This window comes from Cololabis saira, chromosome 3, assembly GCF_033807715.1.
Source record: "Cololabis saira isolate AMF1-May2022 chromosome 3, fColSai1.1, whole genome shotgun sequence".
Lineage (NCBI taxonomy): Eukaryota > Metazoa > Chordata > Actinopteri > Beloniformes > Belonidae > Cololabis > Cololabis saira.
The window spans coordinates 37,243,133-37,254,282 of NC_084589.1; positions in this window are offsets into that span (position 1 = coordinate 37,243,133).

Sequence of the window (11,150 nt, forward strand, 5' to 3'; positions counted from 1 at the left end):
CATGGCTCTTCGTATAGATGTGTTGGCCCTGTTTATGGATGTGTTGGCCCTAGGTGTTGGCCCCACGTATTGATACACTGGCCCTACGTATGGATGTATTGACCCTTCATATAAATGTATTGGCCCTTCATATGGATGCCTTGGCCCTACGTATGGATGTGTTGGTCCTAAGTTTATGCAATGGCCCTATATATAGATGTGTTGGCCCTTCGTATTATTGCGATAGCCCTTCGCATAGATGTGTTGGCCCTTCGCATAGATGTGTTGGCCCGTCATATTATTGCGATAGCCCTTTGCATAGATGTGTTGGCCCTTCGTATAGATGTGTTGGCCCTTCATATTATTGCGATGGCCCTATATATGGACGTGTTGGTCCTGCGTATCTTGACACAATACTGTGAATAACTCCGTTCCATCAGCTGGACCAGTGACATCACGGCGTCTAGGGAGCAGCAGTCATTCTCACTTAGTCGATGGTTAGCTGAAGACCCAAAATAAAGTCTTACACTTTAAAGTCTGTGAGACCTGGATAGAGCGTCTTTTTCCTATTCTTTCTGAGCTTTTTATGACATGTAAAGTAATAATTCATTGTTGCAGCAGGATATGTTGACTAAGGCAGAAATTAAAACATGCTTTTCCGCTTAGAATAAGCAGGAAAACAGTTTTTCTAAAACTCAAGTAGGTACCGCTAAGATCTCCTCTCTCAATGACCTTTCCATTATTAAAACTCCAACATTCGCAGCCTTCGGCCAGGTTCAACCTTCTGAGCTGAGGGTTGAGACCTGCGAGCCAGCGTGTCACTGAACAAATGTTTTAATGCGTTTTATTGGATTAGTCCACTCACAGAGCAGCAGGCCGGTCGATCAGCCCACTCGGACTGACGGGTAACAGCGTTATCTTCCAGGGGCCGGGGTTGGCAGACGCTGGCGGACAGAGCTGGACGCTCATTGATTGACTCCCTCCTCCAGGGCCTCTCTCTGCTAGCCTCCATCCAGTCTTTCATTTGTTTATGAAATATTGATATTGGCTGCCCTCTCCTCTCCGGGATGAGGAGATGCAGCTTGATGGAAAGAAGAGCATTCGGGATGTTTTTTTCCAGGTGATTCTCCCTTTTGGTTCTTTAAGTATAATCAGTTTTTCTGCACTTTGGTGTCTTTCTGGTCTTTCTAGTTTAGTTGATTTAAAGCCCCCCTCAACGAGTGACACCTACAGTTGTATCAGTGGAAAAGAGACCCAGATAACAGACGTAAACAAAGGCAGACTGCTCACATCTGGGGTTGTTTTGAGAATAAAGTCCCCATCAGTTGTGTATGTAAATAGCGCCCTCTGTCTGCGGAGCGCGTCTAACACCATTTCCACCCTAGATCTTCCTCTCTCATGCAGAAAACCTCACTTTAACCATCATTTCACCGCAGACCAGAGCACTTCCTGCTCATCAGTAAACCGGCGCTTCACTCTGCCCTTAATGACAGTCGGGATCGACGGGTAACCGCAGCCAGAGCCTTTTACGCCGGAGGAAGGGCCTCTCGGATCAATAGCTGTTACCAAATCGAAGCCCACACAACCACTAATGAATCCACTGGATCAGAGTGCATCTGCTCTCACGTCTGGAAGAGAAAAACCCACAAACACTCACTAGAGAAGAGTTTTATCCAAAAACTAGTGTTAAAAACCGACCACAGGTGCTTGTGTGGCAGGATTAAAGTCTCGACACCTGCAGGTTAGTCACCTGTTTGGGACCTTTGTGTCGCAGTGTTTGACAGTGATGCAACATCCTCTGCTGTTTTTGTGCTCTTATTCCTGGCCGACGGATCACAAAGGGATTTTCTTATGGTTTGAGGCTATTTTAGGATGTTTACATTCATATTAATAGAGACGTGTATTAGGGCTTTGGATATTGATTTGGGTTAGTGTAATTAAAACAGTTGTTTGAGCTGTTGCATGAATTATATGACGGTGTAGTTATGCAACATATTAATTCTAGTATTATATTGAGATTAAACAGCAAGTATTGGCAGCTAATGATGCTGTTTGTTTGTTTTATTTAGGATCCCCATTAGCATTAGCCACAGCATTAGCTATTCTTCCTGGGGTCCGACATACAAACAACACACAAATAAACACTTAATACATACAGACATACATTACACATGACAAAACAAAACAGTAATAGACACAACTCCCTTAATCACAATCTATACAGAGGATAGAACTAAATCACCATCATTCTCAGACATACATACATAGAAATGAAATCAAATAAAACACCTTTATAACCAATGCCTGCCTGGAATGACCTTATCTAAAATTATTTTACCACTTTTCACCTTATTACGATAGGGTTTACACTACCTATAATTATATTTCAGCCTTCACTTTGTTCCCTCTAAATCAGGGGTCTCAACCTCAAATTGCCTTGGGGCCACTGCAAGTATTGTCATCTCATAAGAGGGCCACTTCAGCGTTCACAAGAAACAAGATGACAAGAAAGTGCAATGCGTCTGAAATTTGTACTTCTTTTTCGACATGAACAACTTCAACAACTTTTTACATGACATACTGAACAGCAAAATACAATTATATAATAGCATATTCATCACCACTGAATGCTGCACCCTCCTCCACAAGACATCTGCATGTGTTGAAATGACTGAGGTTTTTCGCAGGAAGCTGAGTTTTCCATAGTTTCAGCTTTGTGGTGAAGGCTTTTACACTTTCATAAGCTGCTGTGACAAGCTGACCAGGACCCTGCAGCTTCAGGTTAAGGATGTTTAGCTCACGTGTGATGTCCACTAGGAATGCAAGGTCCATGACCCATTTTGGATCATCTAATTCAGGGACATCCATTCTGCCATCATCCAGGAACCTCTTCACCTCTGATCTTAACTCAAAAAATCTTTTGAGCACATTTCCCCTGCTAAGCCAGCGCACCTCAGTAAGAATAAAGCACATCACCATATGCTGCCTCAATTTCCTCTAAAAAGGCCTGAAACTGGCGGTGCTGTAAGCTCCTGGACCTAATGTAATTAATACATTTCAGGACAACGGACATGACATGTTCATATTTGAGGCATTTGCTGCACAGCGTATGTTGGTGAATGATGCAGTGCAAAACAATTGCTGGATCTGCATTTTCCTCCGCTAACTTTCTCTGCACCAGCGCTACCAGTCCGTTTTTTTGACCTGTCATGGAAGGGGCCCCGTCAGTGGTAACGCCCACCAGTCGCTTCCATGGCAACCCAGCGCGTTCCATCGCGTCACACAGATGCTGAAATATGTCTTTGGCTGTAGTCCGTCCATGCATTGGAGACACACTCAGTAACTCTTATGTCACTTCAAATTGTTCATTTATCCCCCTGATGAAAATGGCTAGTTGAGCAGTGTCGGTTTTATCTGTGCTTTCATCAAGCGCCACGGAGTATGCAGTGAAAACGCTAGCTTTTGTGCGTAACTGCTCGTAAATGTCACTTGACAACTCGCTAATCCGCTCTGCAACGGGGTTTGCCGACAGAGAAATATTGCTAAACAAGACCCTTTTTTTTTTCATCCCGCGGCGCGCTTCTCTGACCATTACAGCCCGCACCTGCAGCGTGTTACACCGACCGTCACGCAAAACTCGGAGAATTCGTGCCCCCACAATAATAGAGTCCCACAGAGAAATGTCCCGGACAAATATAGGCTATCTGATTTAATGTTAACATGATCATCATTGTGGAGCTTGATGGATAACATTTCGCGCACGCATCAATTGAGGCCGGTACGGTCTCTTTTCTAAGAGAGACCTGAATAAGAAACATGATAGTGAGATAAACACACAACACAATACATTTAAACATGACTTCGTTTTTATCCAAAACTTTGCACCATCACACGGCACATACAAATGTCAAATAAACAACATGAAAAACTGCTGATATTAATGTCGCATGTATTCTGTTTGAAAAACTAAAAATAAGAATGAAAATATTCAGCAACGCCTCTTTAGAACCTATAACCTATTAACAAATGGCAACAACAGCTGTGAGTGGTTCGAAATGTAAGACTAATAAATAAATGACAATAAAATAAATAAAAATAAAATAAACAATGTTAACGAATGAAACGAATAATTTAACAGATTAATCACTTGGCCATATTACTGTGGAGGAAGAGAATGTTGCTGACGGACTGCGGTCCCAATCCCGTGCGTCTCTCCTCCAAGTTGCGCCCACAGACACTAAACGCCCTCTCTGAAGGGGCACTGGATACGGGGACACTAAAAATGAAACGCGCCAGCTTTGAGAGCGCAGGGAAGCGCTCTTTGTTGAACTTCCACCATTAAAGCACAATGTCTGGGTCTGGGTTATCAGAGAGCCGGGAGCTGAGATATTCAGACATTTCATCATCAATCCTTTGCGCTGAAGCAAAGGACGCGTAGTCTTCCCAGTCTGCGAATCGGTCTGTGCTTTGCTTCTTAGTATTATATAATTGATATATATATATAAATAAATATGGATTCATAAAATGGCTCATGCATTTTCTGTTTTTATAAAACATACTGTAGCTAAGCCAACGCTTTAAGCCACTGAGGTGTATTTCAACGGAAGAACCTTTTTGACGCGCTTACTTTTAATATGCCAGGTGCATGATGAATGAATGTCCACTTAAACTTTCTTTGCGATGCACAATATACATTTATTTTACACTCACATAGTCCAGTTTGCCAGTTATACATCAGCCCGGTACGGCATGTCATTCCGTGCGTACGAGCGTGCGTGCATGTGGTCAAAAACTGTTTCCTCCTACCAGTCGGAAACACACCTGGTGAGCCAACAAAGGTTCACGGACTAAATAGGTTTCGCCATGACACTGAAGCCAATCAGCACCTTGTAATCTGCGTTTACACATACATTTAAACACGTTGTCTCGTGCATCTGGGGGCTTCATCCGTAGCAGTTGCATTTTAGGAGTCAGGAGTGTTGCAATCTGTACATCATGTGGAGGGGTAATGCAAATGTGTCACAGGTGCCATCAGTTCTTCCCGACGCGAGGCACAGACATTGGCGACTTTAGAGAGCAAGAGCTCGGGATGCTGCTTTGCAGTGTTCAGCGAGTCTCGCGGACCACGGCAGTGCAGTGATGCACTGGGAGTGGAGTTGTCGGACTCTAGGTCATCAGTAGCATCCTTAAATAATTTATTCTGTAGGCCTACATTTAAAAAAAGACGTGTTTTTATTTCAATTTTATACGAAGAGGATAATTTAATTTGGTATGAAACAACTATAAAAAAAAAGGTAAATGGAAAAAATAGTTTTACGGGCCAGATTACATTACATTGTTGACATTGGGTGCGGGCCGGGGGGAGGGGCAGCGCGGGCCGCAAACGGCCCGCGGGCCGGGAGTTTGAGACCCCTGCTCTAAATGAAAAAAATCATCATTCATAAAATTGTAAAAGATATTGTTTTAACTGAAACTTAAACCAATGTTTGCTACCTGCATATGAAATATAAACTGGTATAGAGTTCCACCCAACCATGGCTCTGTAAAAAAAAGTTCTCTGAATCATACCTGTTCTCACCCTTGGTAATATAAACCTGCTTTCTGATGTAATTCTAGTATTGTACCCATGGTGAGCAAATTGATAATGGAATCTGTCATAAAGTTGTTTTGGAGAGCGTGTCACCAGTATATTTCTTAGAAAACTTAACATAACATACGTAGACCTTTGTCTTACAGATAACCAGCCTAGTTTTTTGTGCATGCTGGACACATTAGACCTATAAGGACATGATAAAGCACAACGTGCAGCTTTATTTTGTGCCACTTGTAATTTCTTTATATTTTTAATATGTAAGGACCAATCAGCTCCCAGAATGCTGATAGAACTGCTTTCAGAAACGTGTGGGGCAGAATTATCAAACAGACCCAGGGCAGCAAAAAGATGACGTATGAAATTGGTTTTATTTTTTCCCACATTCCATTTGAATTTTTTCAATTTTCGGGCTATTTCGGGTTTTAATTTTTGAGAATTTGGTTTCTAGCATTTTATGCAAATATAACCCCAAGACAGCATATAAAGTAATGAAATATAGACAATTTATGCAATTATAACTGAAAACTTTAATGTTTTCATGCCTATAAACATATTTAAAAGCAAAATCATGGCACTAGTTATGCTTGTGTCTAACAAAACATTCCTTTTTTGGGCATAAACAGAAAAATACCAAAAGTTGTAATGTAATGATTAAAAAAAAAAAAAACGATTTTTAGGAATTAATATGAGAATCGATTTAGAATCGGAAAATCTATTTTTTCAACCCAGGCCTAACGTGTATCGTGTCATTCATCCATCTTTTATCTACACCTGCTTCTTCAGAGTCACATGGGTCAGCGGAAGTTGGTCCCACCTGTCCTCAGGACAACGGCAGACTTGATTTTACCAACTATTCTTTGTTCAGGGATAACGAAAACAAAACAAACAAAAAAAAACATCTACCGGGTACCAAGGATTTGCACAGAACTTGGTAGAGCAGCTTTCTCCTATTTTCAACCTGGTCATGGAACAATCTTCAGAAAACATTAGAGCCTAATGATTTGGTCTCCCTGGGAGAGTTCAAAGCTCTGATAAAAAAAAAAAAAGTGCAATTGCTATTTCTAAACTGGATTTTGTCGTATGTGTCTGTTTTTTTTTTGTTTTTAAATAATCTTTGTAACTCTGTAATGGTGCGCTATCAGCCAGGTCTCCCTTGAAAAAGAGATTTGATATCTCAAGTGACTTCCTGGTTAAATAAATAATTTAAAAAAAAATTGTGTTTTTCCAAATGAAGAACGTGACTTCAGACCACACATGGACACACTTGGAAAGGTTAAGGGGTTGGGGAAAACAAACAAAAAAAAACAGTAAGAGACAAACAAAAAAAATGTACAAACTTCTCCAAAACTTCCAACTCACACAAGCAGGAAGGAAGCGGGTTCGGCAGACAAGCCAGCGGTCCAGTGGCTTTGCTTGTGTCCTTCACCGTGATTGGCTGACGTCACCTTCACGGGTTGACTCCTTTGACATTATTGATTTAATTCTTTGCCGTCGGTTTTTCCTAAAGATACATATCTGTAACGAAGACTAATATTCATAACTGTCACACATGTGGGGGATAGGACCCAGATACAGGAGACCAGGAGGAGGAAAAAGCTGTGATTTATTTAACAAAAACCAAGAGCTCTATTGAACAGGATTAAAACAAAAAACACCAACAAAAACACATTGGCATAAACGTGGCAAAAGTACAAAAACCTGACCTGGACCATGGAAGGAAGAGTACGGTCGGACCAGCGTGAACAAGAGGAAGAGAAGTTATACACAGAAGGGCTGACGAGACACAGGAGTAGACAATCAGGGCAGATGGGAACAAGGGGAGTGAAGACGTAACTGAAACAAAGACACGGGTTTCAAAATTACTAAAATAAAACCCCCAAAACTGTGACCAACTCAAAAACGTGACATTAAGGGATTAAGGGGTTAAGAGGTAAGGGGGTAAAAAGGGCTAAAAGGGTTAAGGGATAAAGGGATTAAGGGGTTAAGGGGTAAAAGGTTTAAAGGGTAAAGGTGTTAGGGGGTAAAGGGGTTAGAGTAAAAGGGGTTAACAGGTAAAGAGGTTAAGGGTTATTGTTCCTGATTCTCTCTCTCTCTCTCTCCCTCTCTACCTCGCTTTAAGACTAAAACCCAGCTTTTTAATAATTCAACAACAGCTGGGTAACTGGGTCAGGTAACCTGAACCGTCACTGCTCTCTGCAGCTGTTTGGCATCCAGAGGTTTTGTTGTTTTACTATTTTATTCTAGTTTCATATCAATCTGTTGAAATTAAATTTTATTCCATCAGTGATTTTACGTGTATCGTTTCAGCATGTATTTACAAAATGTATGTTTCATTGTTATTTGTGTTTTGTATCGTTTCGGCATGCGTTGTTTTAAACTTCTGACATTGTTTTCATGGTAATTGGTATTAATTTTAATCTAAATTGTTTCTTAAATATAGTCACTTTGAGTGTTAACTCTGTAAAGCTGCCATCTGCTTGATGAGGAGCTTTATGAAGAAATAAAGTTAAGGTTGCTGATATGAACCAGGTGAACAGACGAAATTGATGCTGAAGAGTTAAAAAAACTAAATCAACCTTAAACTGATGAAGAAACTGGTGATGAAGATAACACCAGTGAAATATTACCGCCACTGTTGTGCCATATTTCTCTCTGAGGAGATTTAATCCCATAAACCCTAAAACAAGCCAGCATGATAACAATAATAAATCTTATTAACAGTTATACAGTCATTTAGTCCTCTAGTTCTGTGCACATGAATCTAATCTTCATTTCTTTTTACCATTAGTTGTATGAAGAGGAGAAAACAGCTGATTCCACAGAGTCTGCTTCCTCCTGCTCTGCATCGTTTATTACAGGGAAGACTTTATCGATCCTGACAGGCCTGATTTACGAGCGAGGAGCCGCTGGAGACCCTGCAGAACCATGGAGACCCACGGAGACTCTGTGTTCTGTCAATCCTTGCTACCCGTCAAGAACTACTACTTTTTGGTTCTGCGCACAGTCGATTTTCAAAGTTTGATTGCCCATAATTTCTGAACATTATACGATAAAGAGAAAAAAAACAATTCTATCACTTTATTTGATATTCATTCAGTCATTCGCCTTTATTTAACCAGGCAGGTCATTAAGAACATATTCTTATTTACAATGACGGGCTGGCAAGCGACAAGGACCACTTGGGGGGAAAAGGAAGTGGGCTAGGGAGTAAAACACAGTAAAATTGTAGCTCTACAAAGGTAGAAAACCATTAGGTAGCATTTTTTGATAGGGTAGCAAAAATCGATAGACAGACCCTATCGGTTTATGCGGCAGTAGCAATTTTCGACGAAGCAGCAGAAATCGACAGAACCAGGGCTGGACTGGGACAAAAAATCGGCCCGGGCATTTTGAGCCTAGACCGGCCCACCAGGTATTGATGGAAAGAAAATGAAGCCTATGAATGAAAACAAACGTTCTTGTGACATATGGAGCCAAATCAGGGCCAAAAGTTTTGCTAATTTGAAAATAAAATTTGAACCTGAAAATTTTTTTTTACAGTTTCAGTTTTATTTTTTTCAGTATCAGATCTTTTTTTCAGTTTCAAATCTTTTTATTTCACTTTCAAATCTTTTTTTCAGTTTCAAATCTTTTTTTTTCAGTTTCACGTCTTTTTTTTCAGTTTCACTTCTTTTTTTTTCAGTTACAATTTTTTTTTTCAGGTTCAGACTTTTGGCCCCGATCTGGCGTGGGGGGCGTGGCATCAACTGAGAGGGGCGTGGCATCATGAGTGACAGCAGAACAGAGAAGGCGGGGGACCTTCCTCAGTCATGTTGCCTTCAGGAAACGTAGGTTGCAGAAGTTATCAGTAGAAGTATGATTCAACACTATACACTATATTCACGTGATTGGCAGTGGAAAAAACTGATATTAGTGACACATTTCTGTTTGAAAGGCTGTTTTAGACCGTACTTGGCACCAATCGCAGTATAAAAGCAATAAACTATGCCAGACTGTATAGTTCAACAGCCACACTTTAAAGTTTGACATTTCCCACTTCCACATACTACCAAGTACGGTCTAAAACAGCTTTTTAAACAGAAATGTGTCACTAATATCAGTTTTTTCCACTGCCAATCACGTGAATATGATGAATATACATTGTTGAATCATACTTCTACTGATAGCTTCTGCAACCTACGTTTCCTGAAGGCAACATGACTGAGGAAGGTCCCCCGCCTTCTCTGTTCTGCTGTCACTCATGATGCCACGCCCCTCTCAGTTGATGCCACGCCCCCCACGCCAGATCCGGGCCAAAAGTCTGAACCTGAAAAAAAAATTTGTAACTGAAAAAAAAAGAAGTGAAACTGAAAAAAAAGACGTGAAACTGAAAAAAAAAGATTTGAAACTGAAAAAAAGATTTGAAAGTGAAATAAAAAGATTTGAAACTGAAAAAAAGATCTGATACTGAAAAAAATAAAACTGAAACTGTAAAAAAACATTTTCAGGTTCAAATTTTATTTTCAAATTAGCAAAACTTTTGGCCCTGATTTGGCTCCATAGTGACACCGCTTGTACACTGTGTTGTTGGTGTGTATGTTCTTGTCTAATAAACCTAAACCTACACCATCCCCCCCAGTCCCGTTATAGATGTACTTAGTACTGTTTCTGAGTAGACCAGCAAACTTGTATGGCAAGCCGTTTTAACATTTAATAGCTAGACTGGATATGTGTTGCAGATATCTGTAATTCAATTCTTCCTAGTCAAAAAGAACATTTCAGGTATCTACAATGATATATTAACCCATTTTAAACAGGGAGAACGCATTCTGACAGCGTGAAATACTGCTGTCAGAATGCATTCCCCCTCTGTTTATCATGAAGGGATGCTCACACATCTTTCAAATTCATACTGCTGACTTCTTTCACCACCACAGATAAGTCCTGTGATTTTCAGGCTGATGATATCATATTTGACCATTTTAAACAGGGGGAATGCAGCGCTGCCTCTGTTTTTACTAACTAATGACCATGAATTGCCTAAACAGTGGGTTCTTCCAATATATGTATATATACAGAAAGTCTTTGCTGCGATGGCATCACTGTAGGTAAACATTTCTCCAAAAAGATTGATGTATTATTTCACCCACCCACTATTAATCAGAGCATTATTAAAATTTAGTGAAAATCAGGAATCCAAACACCACTGTCCCTGTCAAAAAAGCAACTTAAATTTGGAGTTGCTAATTTAGTTTTATAGAATATATAAGATATTGAATATGAACTCATCATTCTTCAAATAGTATAAATAATAATATCAATAATAAGCCATGCGCTCTAATGTTGTGACTACTCCAGCCAGAGCTGCGTGGGAGACTTGCGAGGCCCTGTGCGGAATGGCTGGGGGGGGCCCTCGCGCGCTCGCTACGCTCACGCGCGCGAAATTTTTTGGGTTTTTTGGGTCGGATCGGGTGTCTATATGCGCAATTTTAACTCTCCAATTAGCGAAATACTGGATACCTTCCCCTGCCTCATCATCATCTCTTGCCTCGACGCGGGGCCCCACGGCTGCTTGAGACCCGGTTGGATCGGTGATTTT